This window comes from Cupressus sempervirens, chromosome 5 (assembly GCF_028749045.1).
Source record: "Cupressus sempervirens isolate cs-2001-9-10 chromosome 5, ASM2874904v1, whole genome shotgun sequence".
Classification (NCBI taxonomy): Eukaryota; Viridiplantae; Streptophyta; class Pinopsida; order Cupressales; family Cupressaceae; genus Cupressus; species Cupressus sempervirens.
The window spans coordinates 567,756,137-567,765,723 of record NC_143122.1 but is presented as its reverse complement, the minus strand read 5'-3'; the positions used below and the strand labels follow the sequence as shown (position 1 = coordinate 567,765,723).

Genomic DNA, 9,587 nt, shown 5'->3' with positions numbered 1-9,587 from the left:
AAGATCATAGAGTGTGGCCCAAAACATTGATTCAAAAACTTAAGACACAATTGTAAACCAAAAGCATTAAAAATAAATCAAATGGATTATGGAAAACTAATTTTCTTAATAATTGAATGATTTAGTATCAAGGGTGTGTACTTCAATCCTTCTTGAAAGATACACCATTAGTGGTCATACCACAAAGGATCTCACCTAGTGAAATGCCTAAAAGCTGGTGGAACATGAAATGTTGCTTACTAAATTAGGTCCAAGTCTTAAAGAATTATGTCTTAGCATGGAGATCCCATTGTATGATTGTCTAATAAGATGTGTATGAAATAACTAGAACAAGAGGATAAAGGACCTATTAGAAGAAACTGAAAGGAGAGATGTAGCTCCAACTTAGTAACATTCATTTTACATTTTGTAAGCCATAAAAATAATTGAGTAGATGAAAAGAAAAATTAAATGGACTTATTGAAACTTAACCAAATCTTAAATAAGCCGCATTTGTAAAGCAACTAGAGAGGTCAATTTACATTGTCTTATAATAACTTAAAAAAAATACATTTTTTATTTGACAGCGTTCGAAGACTCTTTAAAGGAATAATACAACATGATAGGCATAATATTATAATCTATGATATTTCTATCAGGATTCAACTATATAGTTTTGAATCAAACTTATTGACCCATGTTTTGTGAGTAGTTCACATTAACTCATCTCTTGTGAGAATCACTAGCCCATGTAAGATTCATTCTTGGAGTGAAGCATCAAATATTTTCAGGCCAACCATCCCAGTGCTACCTTGAGAGGTCAATTTACATTGTCTTTAATTATGTGACTAAAAAAATTACATTTTTTATTTGATTATGTTTGAAGACTCTTTAAAGGAACAATACAATAGGATAGGCATAATATGATAATATGTGATATTTCTATTAGGATTCAATTGTAAAATTTTGAGTCAGACTCATTGACCCTTGTTTCACTACTTCACATGAACCCATCTCTTATGAGAATTAATGGCCCACTTAACATTCATTGCATCTAGATGATGATCCTTGGATTGAAGCATCAGAGCTTTTTAGGTCAACCATCCCAATGCTACTTTGACTCAAGTGTGCTTAAACATTTTTATGGGAGTAACTTTACCAAGCTCAGCATGAGAAGAGCCATCGGAAGATGGGAATTAAAAATGAAAAAAAGAAAAGCTTTGTCCCCTAGGATGGCTCTTGAAAATGATGACTAAAAATTGGAGCAACAACCTTGTCCTTTGATAAAGACAAAATGAATAGGATGGAAAATCGTGAATTCTGAAATTGAAATGAGGAAGAGGAAAGGATATGTGATTATTGGTTTCTAACTAGCATGCAATGAAAGCAAAGGTGAAAGGGTGGAAAAGGAAATACGTCAAAGGAACATTTGAATGGTGAGATGGCAGATCTTGAAAGCTCAAAAATAAGGTAGAATGTCTTCATTTCAAGTCATCAAATGAGAGATTTTGACTTTTAGAGGATTCTTAAGGAATATCACTACAAGAGAAAATCCAACAAGTGTAAAGACTCAATAAAAGAATAAACTAGCTAGAGTCAAAAGGTATAATTGAATATTTACAAAAGAAGAAGACTCAGTGGTACCAAACAAGGAATCAAAAGCATATGAATGAATAAAGGGCATCTAGGATAACTCCCTTCTGTGCTGCAAAAGATCCTAGAACCTTAGCTTGCATTTAAAAGGAAGTTGAATGTTATTATATGGTTAACTGGGCCCAAAATTTCTCAATATGCCAAGTTCCACCAGAGATATTGCTACAAGGCATTAATTTAGTTCTTTTTAAAGCTAATACTAGGTATGTAACATATCATCTTTCAATTGATCTCTCGAAGCTAATTTTAATTAATATCCATACTACATTACTTAACCTCCACACCTTGATTTAATGAGTGAGAATAGCCAGCATAACTATAACTGGTAGCTGTACAATATCTATATATTCCCATTTATTGTATCTTTATTGATTGGTACTTCCATGGCAACTGCACTTTCAGATTTAACAACTTTACATACAATAAAGGCAGATTTTAAATCCTATTGACACATCCTGATCTATATGATATTTCTCAGCAAACACATTATAACAACCCTATTTGAGCAACACAAAAGTAGAAGCCAAAAGCATACATCACAAATACCCCAGATCATGTCTTCCATTGATAAGAGTGTTTTTGAAATCTCGTCATTAAACAAGAAAGCTTTATCCCTACTTAGTCCTTCTAACATAACATTTATAAATAGATTCCAGTAAGTTTTACAGTAGTCGAGAACTTGAGACGATTGCTTCATTACTCGTCTTCATGCAACACAAGTGTGCTTATCAATGGTACTTCTAGACTGCCATATTCTTTACTGCATTTTATCACATAACATTCCTTTAATATAAGCATTAGAAATGCCTTAAGCACATGCAAGTTACAATAGAAGTGAGGTGAAATCTACCTTAGTTACCTTTATCGTGTTCTGCCAATGATTTGATGAGTAGAAGTGATAGAACTATAGATTAGGTCAAAATCACTCTAATATTTCTACATTGTCATAAAGTAACTTATACAATTAAATTGTCACTTTATGATACTAGTTAAGTAAACCCTTAGTTTTCAAATTTACTTTTAAGAAGCTTTATCTGTTGAAAGATGAGAATTGGGATCATTATATTAGCCATCACCAAAAATAAAGGTATAATCTTTAGATTGGTTAAAACTAGAGCATTTACATTGTCACAACAATCTAATACAATAGAACTGGTTGTATTTAGATCTTTTTGCATGCAAGAGATCTTAAGAATTGGAAAGCACTCCAACTCTCAATGTGGTGAATTGCTTGCACTAAGAGTCAACCAAAACATAAATTTGTCATGAACAAATTAACACACATTACATATGTGATCATCCATACAGATCTGGTATGCAAAATTTAGTAAAAATGACTAACCTCTAAGATTCCAGTCCAGAACAATGAAATCCCCAAATATGTGCTTGTCTAGGCATTTCATTCCCCAATTTCATCCAATTCTATAACTAAAATGATAAGCATTGCCATGTACCCATCCTATTACATCCCTAAAACTATCAGAAAATAAATAAGATGATATGATTTTCTGGGAAATTGGTCCATATGTAGAGTCTTACAACAAAACTCTATGAGCGATCCCAATCGTTATGGAATGAAAATGGGTAGACATATGCAAGTTAAAAAATAATGATCAATTATATAATCGCTAGTAGAATGACAATGATTAGTACCAATATAAAGATAAATTGTCAAACAAGTAAGAGTTAGCAAACAACAATCAAGATCTAAGACAATACTAATAATCAAAACCATACCAATTAGCAATAAGGGCAAATAGTGATTAAAGAAAAATGGACAATAATATAGTTGTTAACCTATGAAGGGGTGTGAACAGAAATAGATAATAAAATTATAAGGAGAATGTCTCCTCTCAAGAGACACCACTGGTCAAAGGAATAATTAAGTATAAATAGTGAAGGGTTGTGATGGAAAAGGAGGGGGTAGCAAATATACAAATAACAATTATATTTAGCAATCTGGAACATACAACTACATCTCATGAATAGAAAAAAGAATATACACAGTAATGGCATTGAATAAGAGCATGATAGAAGAAATATAGATCAGTATTGTATCTATAATCAACCATAAGTATATACCAGTGTTAAAAGGATCAAACTATTAGTACTCCCCAACACCAACATAGAGAAACATCTGGGCACTAACAACATTCAACAAGAGACTGTATTACAAAAATTCACAAACTAATCAGTGCATTTATGCTGATGATTCATCAAGATTATTAAATACAATTTGTACATATCAACATACGTAATGCTTAATGCTTCAACTATGTGATTATTATTATTATGGATAGCTCAATAACTTATTATGATGATCATGTAAATGTGTGCAACTGTTTGAATCCCATCTTAAATCCTAGAATGGACCAAAGGGTCTTTATACTGGATTACCAAGGAACCCACTTACAACCTCCTCCCAACTACACAAGATGGTGTGTGTTTTCAGGAAGATGAAGCAAATGTTAAAAGTAGGTACAAGCTGCAAAGTGAGAAAGTTGTGGTAGACATCCCTCTTGGACTTGGTGTAGAATGACTAATCCTTAGTCACTCGCTCTTTCTGTTTAAGAGAGTAGGTTGGTATTGTTAGTGAGAGGTAGAGTAATTCCTTGGAAGATAGGTGAATCCCAAAGGGAATAAGGATAGGGTCATGAAGCCGTGAAGAAGTTTGGTTTTAAATAGGTTTCCATCTACCCTAACATAGGTAATTCCCCATCCTCGTTAGGGATAGTGATTAGGAGAGAAGTAAGGAATTGGGGCTTAAATATATTAACTATGGAATGTATTATGAATCATTAACTATTTCATAATTTAATACGAACCATTAACTATTTTTGATCTATTGAGCTATACACAATTGACTCCAAAGCCTTTTCTAACAAAAAGAAAATGCATACCTAATGTTGAAAATGAATAGAGGTCTCCTAGTTGTCCATTTATAGTGAAAGCATTTGAAATATTGGGCACACCTCTAGTTTCATTTGCTTCAACTTCAACTTCAATGGGATCACTATTCCACCACTCCCCTATTCATTTATGTAAATGTAAAGTTTAAGCAGTTATAGTGACTACTAAATGTAATGACTATCTAGTAGGAACACATAAGGAAAAATCTAAGAGATTGAAAGCTAAAAATCATTGGCATAGAAATTCCTTATTGGAAATTACCCACTCTTTATACATACAACATTAACTTAGATTAATCTTGTAACAAAACAAAATGAAGAATTATTTCACAAACAAAGATACAATATACCTTATCATTAGACATTGGAACTTGTTTTTTTATTGCTACACCATTATCTTTTGTTTAGAAGGGGTCTAGATCAACCCACATTTTCCCAACCAATGAAATTGTCTTCTGATCAAAAACTATTGCGTAGTCAAATAGACCCAAGCATGAACTACACACTTCCAACTAAAAATACAACATTATGCAAATGAACCCGATATAATTGAACCATCAAAACAAATAAAAGTTATGCTAAAGCAACCAATATAATTGAACCATGCTACACTAAAAATCAAATACAAAATGAATGGGTAACAAGTTGACATGAAAATTAAATAAGACTAACCTTAGAAGGAATTAATTTTCCACAACCCATAGAAATAGATCATTCTTTTTGAGTTATACTGTGTATTCTTTTTAAGCTAAAAAAAGGTGTTCAAACTTAACCTTGCCTCAGAGATCTTCACTAAGCAATAGGCCAAGATGACATGTTTGCTCAAAAGAGAAGAATTCCTAGTATTACCATTTCTCAAAAATAAAAAATGACTTATTTTTGAAGTAAGTAAAAGCCACTCCTAAGGGTTCATACACAACTTTATGGTTTCACAATGAAGTAACCCTAAAATAAGGATGTTACAATCAACTGGAAAAAGTCCCCCACCCCTCGATCTTAATACTTCATCAAACTTCACCCATGCCATGCATGGACTCATTCCCCTAATTTTTGCACCAAATTGTTTATGTTCTACTGTTACAAATTTAGTAGGTTTATTGTGCTACTTTGACTGATATAAAGTTGCAGATTTTTCCTTCTAAGTTACCAAGGCATGACAAACATTTTCCATCAGTTTCTTCTTTCTTGTGTCAAACAAATCTTTTTATAGAAGCTACCAACTCTTCACTCTTAAAGCATTCATAGTCTTCACTTATAGTAACTGTCATTATATTTGGGCTTTCTGGAGGAACAACATCCTCTCTTCCATAACTGTTGGGACTCCTCCCCATCTTTTCACTTCCACTCTTAACAATATTAATTAGTATTATCATCTTGTGCATACTTGGAATTAGCTCTTCATAGTCTATGTCACCTCTTTCTCCCATTAACACACACATGTTAGCTATATCCAGACCCCATCTGACATATAAGTACCTATCATCACCAGATCTAAAAATGTTAAGCGATATTCATAATAGGTTTATATATCATCAATACTTGTTGAGAATAATGAATCTATTGGAATTGGACAAGGAATGCATGGAAATCTTTTGATCCTAATTACCTCAAAGCTTGAGAACTGGAAGCATGCAAAGGAAATATTTGCAATCGAGAACAATTTTGACGGTAAATGACACATCACCATACACCTCTTATTCTCAGTTGCTTCAAGAAACAATCTACTCTGGGAGCCTACAAAAATCCAAAGGATAAAGCTTAGAATATCAGCTAATGTTAGTCACAGACTAAGATACTCTCTTAATAGTCAAGTTTTTCCTTGGGAATCTAGAGTAATTTCTAACAAAACAAGTTGTGGCTACTATTTCATTAGACGGATTCAATTTTTGTGTTAGGTAATCAACATGAAAATCGTTAGTTGGAACAATACTAGGAAATTATTTTGAAAAGCAAGAATACATTGAAAACTATAAATAGCATAACCTTGTAAAAACTTAGTCATGGTAACTATAGATTTGGAACTCACAGTGGATATGTTCTTCACTTTATAGGCCAAACAATTAGAATTAGATGCTGACGCATCTTGTTCAAAGAATGGAGAATCCTTTGGTCCACTCAATTTTAACATATGTTTTCTCAGTGCTACTGCATTCTCCCAGTGATAATCTATATAAGAATCATAGTCTAGATCTAGAAATATGGGTGAATCTACATTATCACTAGAGACATAGAAGAGCTCACTTCCACTACTACAAATTAGGATATCAAAAGAAGACAGGTTGATTGAACCATACTAGAGCAAAGAAAGTATTTATGTAACTGTCAATGAAGTTGACAAAAAAATTCCAAAGGATGCAAAGGTTTGTACAGAGAAAATTGCATTGATAATCTCCTACATCATTTTCAATAGTTTCTGAGCACAAGGTTCTTCATTGGAATCATAGCAATCCACTGCAATCACATATAGATGCTTTCTTCTTCTCAGAAGCAATTTTGCTTGTGAGTTCAAGCTATTACCATGTTCAAGATTTTGTTTTTCTCATCCATTCTCATCATGCCTTTCTTGTGTTTTGTTTTCAACATGATCACTCTGCCACTGTGGTTGTCTCATCCTACATTGTGAAATTCTTAACAAATATACTTTGCAATGTTGAAGCCAAGAATAGAGGTGAGTGTTCCTCAAGCCATTTTATCTGCACTCAAACCAGAGATTATTATCAGCCACAAGTCTGTAGAGAGAAGATGCAATAGACTTGTTATCATGGGGATCTATCAATAACCTATTTTGTAATGTCTACACATGAAGTGATTGAAATTCATCAAACACTAATATATTATATGAAAAATTTGTTACAAATTCTTGAGCTAAAATTCTTAGATATAGACTATACCCAAGCTTCATGAGTAGTGTGTGGTTCATAAGAACCCATCTCTCATGAGAATGAATGGAACACTTGGCACTCATGGGAGATTGCATATGTCATCTTGGAGTTAATTGACATAAAAAGAGATTACAATTTACTCAAATTTCAGCCAAGGCTTGCCTCATAGACATATCAGATGTTATTGTACCAATCTGAAGGAAGCATTGAACATTGAAAATTTCAATAACCACAATTTTGGCAAAGGGACTTACCATCACAATTTATGGCCATACAATTTGGTAAGTATATCCTCACCCTTGAATCAATGTGTTTTAAAATAGCAAAGTAACAAATTTGAATAAAGAATAAGCAATCCCATAAACTTCTTTCTATATATTATAGTATATAAAGGTTTTGACAATACAAGTTATTTCTACCATTCACAGGCCTAGATGTTTCATTAAAAAAATTTAACAAACTTTCAAAGGATAAAAAGTGATGGTTAATCTATTATTACCATAGTCTCCAAGAGACAAGGGTACTTGAAGACTGGTACCAGTACTGGCATAACTAATTTTCAAAAATTGGAGATAGGTACTTGGACACCATTTTGACTAATAGTGGAACTTTGAAAACAATAATAGTAACTTACAAAAATTAGTCATAAAGAATAGTAAATAAGAAAGCAATTCTATATATAGAAATCAATCGTATAACTATTTTATGCCCAAATGTATACATTATCAGTAGACTTGATCACACTATTACTTTGCAGGGATTTTCGTGGCATGAAGAACGTTAGCATGAAACATTATGCAAGCTTTTGAAAAAATAGATCTTCTCTCAAGACATGCTTTCAAAAAGAGTCTTGAAAGATCAAGATAAGATGGATGGAAATAAGAAGCATAAAGGAAACAAGAGAAAACACATTCAATACTAACTAAAAAAAATTAATTTTCTCTTTCAGCAAATTTCAAATTTGAAATGTATATTAGTGCATTCACATTTGCCACATTTGACGTGATTTCATGGTAGAGAAATATTAGACAGCAAACAACATGTGTGATCATCACTAATCAGGGAAACATTTTGGGAAAGAAATGTTTGTGTGCATGCTCATGCTTGTTTTGTATAACAAGACAATCTTAAATGCCACATTAAATTTTGTTGACAATTGTTCTCTAAAGAAGCACTTGAACTTAACGCCTTGTCTAATTTCCTAGATAATGTTGTATTTTCTCCTATAAAATTATTCTTACATGCATCAAAAGAACTTTGAAATAGAGATTTTTTTGAAATATCTTGAGTTCATATTAAATATTATTTTCTCAAAATACACAATAACAACTTTGTCGATGAATAATGTCAATGATGACATTCCATTTTTCAGGTTGCTTAAACAAATACTATGAAAACAAAACAATCAATCATCTGCACTATTCTCAAACTCCAGATCTTAATTAGCTTTCCTTGATGCAATAGTTCATCCTAACCACTAAATTCAAAATTACAGACCTTATCTGTAGCCAAATTCAATCCTGCAAAATTCCAAGAATGTCATCCTCTCGATACAAGTGATACCTAATTCCAACATTGACAACAAAAGATGACAATCTGCATTAGAGAAATCTATAGATGGGATAATCTACAAATTTAGTGTCATTTCTTGTAACTTTTCTTATATAGTAAAATTTTTATATAAGACCAATGCATCAATTACAAAAATCATGCTTTAAAACCATAAGAAATTGAACATTCAATGATGCAAACTTACTCTTTGTCTCCTAGTTTGATTTCACTACCACCATATTTAGGTAGAAGAACATGATCACCTTCCTTAAAGCTAACAGGAATGGTGTTTCCTTCCTTACTACGAACCCCTAGTCCAACTACTTCAACCTTGCCAGAGTTCAACTGAACTTAAAAAAATTCAAACCACTTAATCCGAAACCATAAATAGAAATATTAACAATATGCTGCCTGTGTATAGACCACAATGTAGGTCTTTAAATAAAGTTGAAAGAGGAAAGGATTTTCTATGTATTCAAATTAATTCAACCTAAATGGAATGTGGAAGTCAATTATATTTTTACAATGTAGATATAAGACAATTCTATTTTAAGAATTTGTTTATATGTCAAGTTAAAATTATAAGATTATGAGCACATGAATCATCTATTTA

The 9,587-nt window shown here is 32.2% G+C and overlaps 1 pseudogene; it reads right to left on the bottom strand.

Annotated features, from left to right (window-relative positions):
- Positions 1 to 5,731: 5,731 nt before the first annotated feature.
- On the bottom strand, positions 5,732 to 7,471 carry LOC149557196 (sucrose-phosphate synthase-like; annotated as a pseudogene).
- Positions 7,472 to 9,587: the final 2,116 nt, after the last annotated feature.